The sequence below is a fragment of the Agelaius tricolor genome, unplaced genomic scaffold, assembly GCF_023055355.1.
Source record: "Agelaius tricolor isolate 1412-34295 unplaced genomic scaffold, bAgeTri1.0.p SCAF_57, whole genome shotgun sequence".
NCBI lineage: Eukaryota > Metazoa > Chordata > Aves > Passeriformes > Icteridae > Agelaius > Agelaius tricolor.
In genome coordinates this window covers 2,214,098-2,223,423 of record NW_027269317.1, presented here as the reverse complement: position 1 = coordinate 2,223,423, position 9,326 = coordinate 2,214,098, and the positions used below count along the sequence as shown (strand labels likewise).

Here is a 9,326-nt window from a genome sequence, read left to right as displayed (position 1 = left end):
TCACAGATAGCATGGGTGTTTTTCTTGCAAGTGTCAGGCTTCCAACTCTGGTTACTGGCACTGTGGTTGACTGCAATGGACAGTTGTGGGGCCAAAAATCCGGACTCACAATGCTGGAGTCTGTGCCAGTATCCAATAATCCTTCCAAGGTTTGCCTTTCACTCCATAATCCAATATTACAGTGTGCTTTGGTCGTTCGTTCAAGTTCATTGTTAAAAGAGTAAGTCCTCCAGTGGAACCAAACCCATGCTCTCCTCTCGACTGTGCTTGACGAGGGGGTAAAGTTTTAGCCAACTGTTCTAAAGGAATCAATTGAGCTATTCTTTGTCCTTTTTTGATTTGCATAGGTGGAAAAAGTGTATGCATCATAACACAAATCTCTCCTGTATAATCAGCGTCTATTACTCCAGATAAAACAAATAATCCCATCATGGTAGCCGAGGAACGACCTAAAAGCAAAGCTCCCATAGGTAATCCATCAATAATGAGTGGTCCCTTTATTCCAGTTGGAACCTTTTCTGGGTGGGTGGTCATCAAAGTTATTGTTGTTGCGGCTGCCACATCCAATCCGAGGCTCCCAGTGGTGGCTGGTTGAAGGTCAGTTGAGCTGAGGTGTTGACAGCAGCTACTCGTGTCTGAGCGTGGCAGCTGGTGGGCGCGCTGGCTCTCCCGTTTCCCGGACGGCGCCTGCAGGCTCCGGTGTTGTGGGTATCCAAGCGACAATTGTGACACCAAACACTGATTGCGGGACAAGCCCGTCCCGTGTGCCCTATACCTCCACACTGGTAGCATTTGAATCGGCCAGCAGCTGGAGCTCATGGAGTATTTATTGCTGCTGCCTGGAGCGGAGCGAGCGCGACTAACACCTGACTTTGTGATGTTTCTGCCTGTTTTTGTAATCCTGCTCCTAACTCCTTAATAGCATCTACTAACATTGCTTGAGACCCTACGGGTACATTTGCCAATCGTTCTAAAGCTTCTTCTATAGACCAATTAGCTCCTAGGGTATTTAACACATTCTTAGTAGGCTGATTGCTGTTCTGAAGAGCGCATTGCTTTAGCAAGGTCTCTTTCATGAACTCAGGGACTCCTGCCTGTTCAATAGTGTTGGCTGCTTTATCTATAAAAGCTCCAAATGACTCATCTCTATCTTGCTTTATTCCCATGTAAGAAGGAATTCCCCCCGGCTCTTTTATCCTATCTATAGCCAACCGTACCAAACGCATAGCCTCCCGACACTTATCAGGACCAATTAACGCTTGTGCTTCCGTCTGAAGAAAAGGCCCGAACCCCATTAATTCCTCCAGGGTTACCCCGTGTAACGGGTCGCCTGGTTGCTGCATTACTGCCACACATTCTTGACAGAGGGATTGCCAGTGTGCATTAAACAAAAGCTGCTGATGCTGAGTGAAGATAAGCTTCGCTAATCCTCTGCAATCGGCTGGCAGCAAAACTTGAGTCCCCCAGATATAATCCAGCATTTGTTTTGTGGGTTCACCAGTTACCCCAAATTGACTAACTGTGGACCGTAACTGTGATAACAATTTCCAATCTAAAGCAGTTATTGTAGCTTGAAACCCTCCCCCTGCCAGGGGAGAATAAATCAATGGACAGGCAACATCCATGGCAGATTTTATAGCTTCCTCATGCCCCGTATCCATGATATCTTTTGCTACCGCAGCCCATGCCTTCCTTCGCTCCTGTGCAATGGCCCCCGCTAGGTCATTTTCTGACCCAGGAATCGGCGCATTACTAGGAGGAGATGTAGGGTTTGACACAGGCACAGGCGGTGCGGAACACGCGGCGGGGGGAGCTGCTGCCTGAAGCAGGAGCCGATGCTGGCGGGGAGCTGCTGCTTAAAGCAGAAGCTGATGCTGGTGGCAGATTGACTGTGGACATGACAGGGGGTAACAGGGAACTAAACCAGTCCCCATACCTCTTGTTCTTTTCATGCGCCACACTAGCTTGCTGAGCTGCCTTTTCCTCTGCCTGATATTTCAACAATTCATCATGCACAACTCGCCACAACTTTCCCAACTTTTTTGCAGTTTTATCATCATCTATGACTGCCTGCCACAACTTATCCCCAAATTTACGCCACTCTGTTAACTCATGTACTGTGTGAGGATTTTCAAAAAGTCCCTGTTCATACCCAATAGCCAACAACCCAGGAAGCTCTTTCTGCAAATCTATGCCCTTAATCTGACGCTTTTGTAAAAAGCCAGTAAATAAATCATATGCTGCTTGCCTTTCTTTATCCATGTTAAAAATAACAGCGCGCTTCTTGCAGCCCTTCAAGGTCTCGGCAGCACGTATCAGCCGGGCTCTCCGTTGAGGTCACCCAGGGCGTGGCACCTTCCCTTTTTCAGTGGTGCTTTCGCCGTCCTCAGCTGCGACAGGACCTGAACTCCTTACACCGATCCACCGTGGCTACCGGCTATCACATCGGGGTCACCATTGGTCAGGTCGGCGGAGGAAGAACCGCACTCAATATGAGTGAACAGCAAATCCCAAAGTTTATTGATAGCTCACACATATTTATATTGGTGTTAATCAAGCTTATACATATTACAAAGCTGAGCTCATTATTGCTTAAAACACACATGAATCAACCACACCTACTTCTATGCTCTAATGATTATTTTCTTTCTGTGTTTACATTCCTGTGGCTATTCTACCAAGGCTATCTTCATTTTTCTGGCAAAAGATTTTCTCCCCCATCTTCATGTTGCAGCAAGGTCACCATGACTCTTGTCAGTGATTGGACACTGACTACTTAATCCCCAGCTTGTTTCCCCGAACCTTATGTAACGGTATCATATCAAAGTGGCCTTTCTCAGCTAGCCAATTATCCACAAAGCTCTCCACACCAGGGGGTTATCCTCAGGAAAGGTGAACAATGGTTTTGCAGGAAAGAGCCACCTCCTTGCGTCTTAAGAAGGAGCAATCTAATTTTGTCCCAAGAAGCTGCATGCTGCTCAGAAAATGATTAGCAGACATGTTTTCTGTGCCTTAAGGAAGCCTTTCTGTGGTGCACATATATTTTCCACTGTATTTCCCACCTACTGTCTGACATTTAGTTTGCAGGGGGACAAGAACACACTCTGGTTTTGGGTGTTTGCATCAGATAGTGCAAGGGAGGGGTCTAGTCTTTGATTATCAGTCACAGGTGCTGCAGAAACATAGGTACATAAATACCTAAAAAAAAAACAACCTAAAAATAAATAAATAAAAATATAAAATAAAAATTTTAAAAATAAAAATAATTAAAAATTTAAAATAAAAATTTTAAAAATAAAAATAAAAATAATTAAAATTTAAAATAAAAATAAAAGTAAATTAAAAATTAAAAAATAAATTTAAAACATTTTAAGAATCAGACTTTATTCTGAGGATAAAAAACAAGGTTATCAAAGGGACTGACTAAAGAGATGCATTTTATGACTCCATCTGCCCTAATCTGAAGCAAAATCATTACTTCCTCCAGAAGCTCTTGCATTTAGACATTTGTCTCTAAGATCTGTTTCTCTGGATATCATTTCCAGAATGCAGAACATCCTGGGGCCACTTGGTGGAAGAACAAGATGGGTTTGTAATGTAGATTTTCACATCTTCAGTTAAGATGTATTTTTAAAATCTTAGTATGCTTATCTTTACTCTCTAGCTTGACAGAAAAAGTCAAAAGCTTTGACCCAGAAACATAAGTTCAACATTAAAAGGCTTAACAGAAATGTCAGTGCAGGAGATCAGAATAGCAGGACAACACTGGAAGGATGTGCTGCAGACACAGGTCTGAGAGTAGCCCTCAGGAGTAAATTTCTGCAGCATCAAATAATTGTTGTGTTTTCCTGTAGCATCCCAAGGGTCTATCTGCAATATCAATCCATGAGCACAAGAGCTGTGGTAGAGCAAAGCAGTACAGTTCAAGGACCTGTCATCCCTAGGGATCATTTGTGCCACCTAGGGCTAGGCTGGTAATCTTATTTCAAAGTCTGATTGTGCAAACTAGGACAGGGGATACTGCAGTCATAGTCTTTGCCTGACTGTTGGGTTTGCTGGTGTGCAGCTTCCAAGGGGGTTTCCCTGAGGAAGATCCAGCTGGGGTCAGGCAAAGCACAAACTAAAGCACTTCAAAAGTAGGCAGGGAGGAGGTTTGTGTCAGAAAAGTATTGATGCTACAAAATCAATTGCTACGGAAGGCGAACCCTCATTCTGATAGGTGTTTTAGTTCTTTTCCTGGCACACTGTAAGAAAAGTATTTTATTTCATGTGTTTTAGGGCTGTGTAGGGGGCTATTCAGTTGATATGGTAGCTGAAACTGCAGCTATTTCTCAAAAGCCTTTTCAATGTTGCTGCATGCAGCATGCTGCCTGCTTTGACTGAGCCTCTGGAGCTGTCTCAGCTTCTTTTATGCTGCTGCGGGTTCTTCCGCTCAGGCTTTCCTCAGATTCAGGAAAAACCTGTCCCTTGCTGCCACGTGTGTGAAAGGGTAAAACCCTTGGCAGCTCTTGACAGCCTCCCAGCCCTTGTCACACCGATTGAACAGCCTGTGAAGGCTTACAGGTACAATTCTGCACTGGAGGCTGAGGTGCAATTACAGGATGAGTGGAAGTGATAACCTAAAGTCTGTGGTCATAAATTGCTCTGGAAACATGGTCATACCACTATGATCGAAAAAACTTCTTTGGAGAAAGCCCACAATATTTATTAAAACTTCTTTCAGGAACTGCACACTCGATGCAGTTGGCTAGAGCATGTTGCTGAATTTGGACATGATTTAGCATTATCAGTGGATATTTCATTACTTTGATGTTTAATTCACTCAGCAGTGTTGTTTAGAAAATAGCATGGACTGAGCAGAAAAGTCAGATTTTTGTTTCCAAACAGTGATCTGTGCAGTGATGAGCTGTGTCTCTTTAGTTATTCAGATGTTTGCTGGGTGAGACTGCCATGCCAACCTCCTGCTCTGCTTAGGGGTGCAGATCTGAAGTGCCATGTTATACTCAAATGAGCAAATGCTGCCATCATATCACAGGATTAGTCAAAGGAAATATTCACAGCTACTTTATACTTTGTAGATTTGCAAGCTGCTTTTTATGCAGGGTTCCCTGTTACTGCCAGGGCAGGGAGATGGGTGCCCTTAGAAACTTTTCCTAATTGCCTGCTTGGTCTGACTTCTGACTGGATTTGTTAACTCTCAAGCAAGACGTTCACTGCTCTGTTATTTTGTCATGGTGTTTGTAAAAGCTGTAGCTCTGAACCTTGTACAGCTGACTGCAGTACAAGCAGACCAAAAGAAATTGCCCATGCCTCAAACAATTTATGGACTACATGTAAAACAGAATGTCCCTTGAGTCTCTAAATATGAAAATGAAATTGCAAGTTTAGAGGTTGGAGATTAAAAAGAACAGATTGTCTGATACAACAATTCCATGCGTAACATTTCCATAAAAAGAACTGATAGAATTTGAAAGTGTGTTTTATTCTAGCAATACAAGTTTTTGTCTAGGTGTTCTTTTATGAGCACCAATTACTTTCATATCCTGTGCTTGACATTGGAAAATCTTAAATCTAAAAAGTTAATAATTTTTCCACAAGGCTTAACTGAATTCTGGTTGTAGAAGCTGAAGGAAGTAGGAGGGATGAGAAGAGTCAAATATAGAGCATTTCACAAGGAATTATCTCATAGATTTATTCACTAGTTCCCTCTCTGGTCCTTCCTTCTCTCCCTCTACCCCATATCTCCAGTGCTCCACTGAGCTCAGCTGGATCAAAAGGCAGATTTCACTGAAGAACAGGGAGATGATCAGAGGAAGTTCTTGTTGAATGGGCTTGAAAACATTCAAGAGTGCTACGCAGCTGAGACTGAAAACAATTGCTTTGGGCTATCTGTGCTTCACCTTGGCTTGGCTGCTGCAAAATCCCCCAGCTGGACTGGGTGCAGTGACCCTGCTGCTGTGGGCTGAAGCCATTGCACTAAAGAAGCCAGAGGGGCTCTGATGGGCTGTCTGCACTCCAGCAATTCCCTCGTATCTGCCTGTAGGAAAGGATGCCGCAGTTACTTTCTGGTATTTTTAGGCAAGAAGGATCAGTCAATATTTTAGCATTGCCCACTGTAGTGCTGTGCATTTGCATTTCACAAGTGGTTTGGAACTTGTTTAAATGAAGCTACCCCACAAATTTTGCTTCCATAGCTGCAAGGTTTTTTTAAGAAACCAGACTTTATCTCTGGAGTGTGACAGGGCTGGTTCTTGTCTGATTGGGCAGGGAGTAAAAGAGGGAGATTGTTGTCATTTCAAAAAAAATATACATATAGTTTGGAATTCCAAAGCAGGATGGTTTTAATGGCATTCCTTGCCAGGACTAAGACTCTAAGATCAAAATTATCTATCCACCCATGTCTTTTTAATAGCAAATTATAACCATTTTAATTCCTGTCTGAGCATTGATTAGATGTGGCATAAAGTGAAGTGACAGCCTCCTGCCTCCTAAACACTGGCAGAATGTGCAGTCACAACATTCCCATAGGATTTGTCTCTAGAACCCTTCAAGATGAACTGGAACGAGTGGCTTTCCACACACTCAACAATATGCAAATGCTGACTTTGCAAGCAGACGCAGCTGTTTATAAGCAGAAATACAGAACAAACTTCAAAAACATTTTAATAGCCACATTTCAGTATCCCAAGTGACTCCCAATTAGGCCTAGAAAGAGGTGACCAGATGTGGCATTTGCAAATGCTGCAAGCTGATGTTTGCTGGGCACTTTGAAAATCTGCTCTGATACAATCTGAGAACTTTTCTTTACTCACCTCTACCTGCCAAGGATTGTGGGTTGTTTTGCTTTTCACAGGCTCTGTTTTTCACTTACCTCTATGATAGTTGAGTCTTAAAATAGTGCAGAAAACTTAGTAATAAACATTACTGAGAAAATAATGGAAACTAGTTGCTTACTGTACAAATAGACTCGAGGACTGGGAGCCAGCTAAAAAGGTTTAGATTTTAGTATTTGAAATAGATTAGCGATTTAAATTAATGGGGATTCTGACTAAATTCTTCAGCTTTGGAAATCTTTGTTTGGATTCTCTCAGATTTTAATATTCTGTGATTAGAACATCTGGAAAACTGGTTCCTCAGGTGGGATGCAGAAATGTAAAGGAAGTTAATATATCCTCTTTGGCAATAATGAACCTGCCAGCAGTGGGGATGCTCTTAGTGACCATGTTTTCCAGGAGTGGAGGGAAAAATATGTTCTCTCTTATCCTGTTACTAAGACCATCTCCTTGCCCACATTTGCAGAGTACACATAAGGTCAGGCAGATTGCTATTCACTGAGCAGAATAAAATGTGCAGTTAAATAAATAAAATCTGTAAGTGAATTTTTATACTGGCTGGATAAACAAGATGAAGTTGATTTATGCAACAAAGGATTCATGCTCAGCCAGATCAGCATTTGTCATATGCAGTTTCCTTCTCAGTTGCCTGCATCAGGAGAAAAGCCATCCATGGGGACTCCTCTTTATCCAAGGGCTCAGCAGTGTGCTCTGAAAGCTCTTACACCAAAGACCTATGGAGAGAGAGCAGAGGTCATTGCAGTAGATTGCCAATAAAATACCCAGCTGAGTATTCCTGACATTTGAGACCACGAGCTTTTCCTGGCCCCTGAGATGGGGAGGGCTGGTGAGGGGCTCAGAGGCAGAGGATGATTCTCCCTGGGGCTGCTCCTCCTTGCAGCACTGATTGTGCGCCCGGGAGCCCAGGTTAAGGGCTTGGCAGAGCTTTGCTGGTCTGAGCTCAGTGTTTGGGCCAGGCTCAGCCCAGGCTGTGGGGCTGTGCTGTGGACTCTGAGGTGACTCCTGTACAGACAGTGTCCCTGGGAAAATGGGCACAGAAACAAGGGAGAGCAGGACTGAACCCCAGCCTCAGCCTTTAGGCGTCTTTAGAGTCTTCTTGTGTTTGATAGTTAGCTTGTAATCTTTTAAACACTGTGCTTTAAGTAAAAGTCAATTTTATTGAAGAGGGAAGAAATAAAGACTTTTTAAAAGTATTCTCTTGTGATCCCAAATCTTCTAGAAGATCAATTTCTGAAGGCAGAAGTTTGCCTGCAATTATTGTGCTACACGGAATTTTCACACAAAGACATTTATATGGACTTTTCCTTCAAATACAAAACAATAAATTATGTAAGTAAATTACTTGGATCGCTAAAACATGTCAGTTAAGATGATTCACAAAGATTAATCTATTGCTCCAAAACACCAAGCAGCCAATTAAAATTTGCATTCAGCTATAAGCTGTTGAGAAATTAAAATTTAGCAATCCGAATTCTGTGGCTAGTTCAGCCAGAAAATAATCAAACAATAAAGAGCTTGTCACAACCATCATTATGTTAAAACAAATAAACAAGAACTTTTCTTTAGCACTTTTTTCCCCAGCATCCCTCAAAGTGGGGGAAAAAATACAGGACTGTAAGCTTAAGCAGTAATTAGCTCAACAGATACCTCAAGGAAATACACTGGGCCAATTTTCAGCAGTTTCCTTCCAGTGGAAAGAATATTCCTTTAATGTTACAGCAAAATGGACCATGTCTATTTAGTGGAAAGACAACAGTGCTACATATTTTAGCTGAACAGAGATGAGTATGTTGTCTACTGATGTAAATAACTTTTACTTGTCTGGTTTGATAAGGGTGAAAAAAAGAAATTATTATGTTATGTTGGATGTGAATGAAATTCAGAATTGGATTAGAAGTGAACTGAAAATACAGACTGGCTTCATGGAAAATACAGAGATTTTGGATATTCCCATTGGATGTGGAATGAAAATGAGTGACACTCCTCTTAGAAAAAATAAGTAAAAAGTAAGCTCTGCCTCAGTCTGAAAGGTTCCCCATGATCACACTTCATACAAATGCCAGGTCACTCTTCATACAAATTTTAGAGTCTAGACATGAAGAAGTTCTTTAAAAATCACTAAGGTTGCATGTACCTAAAATCTGAAAGAAGAACTCCCTCAGCCAGGTTAGGTGATCAGTGACAGGACCAAGGGAATGGCCTGAAGTTGTGTCAGGGGAGTTTGGCTTGGATCTTAGAAAAAGGTTCTTGACCAGAGGGTGGCTGGGCACTGGAACAGGCACAGAGAAGTGGGTGCAGCACCAAGCCTGGCAGAATTCAAGAAGCCATTTGGACAAAACTCTCATGTTATGGTTCTTGGGGATGGTGCTGAGCAGGGCCCCGAGCTGGACTGGACAATCCTTGCAACTCAGGATATTCCATGATTCTGTGGTTTGGAAAAGTCTGTATAAATGTGCAACTTGCTGCACTGTT

General features: G+C 42.5%; 1 protein-coding gene across 1 annotated transcript in view; it reads right to left on the bottom strand.

Annotated features, from left to right (window-relative positions):
• Positions 1–6,213: 6,213 nt before the first annotated feature.
• The window catches only part of LOC139604945 (zinc finger protein 436-like), a 135,889-nt gene continuing 132,776 nt past the window's right edge, over positions 6,214–9,326 (bottom strand). The window contains exon 3 of the transcript XR_011684173.1: positions 6,214–7,567. The gene's annotated coding sequence lies outside the window, so the exon portion shown is untranslated. The remainder of the gene's footprint in view (positions 7,568–9,326) is intronic.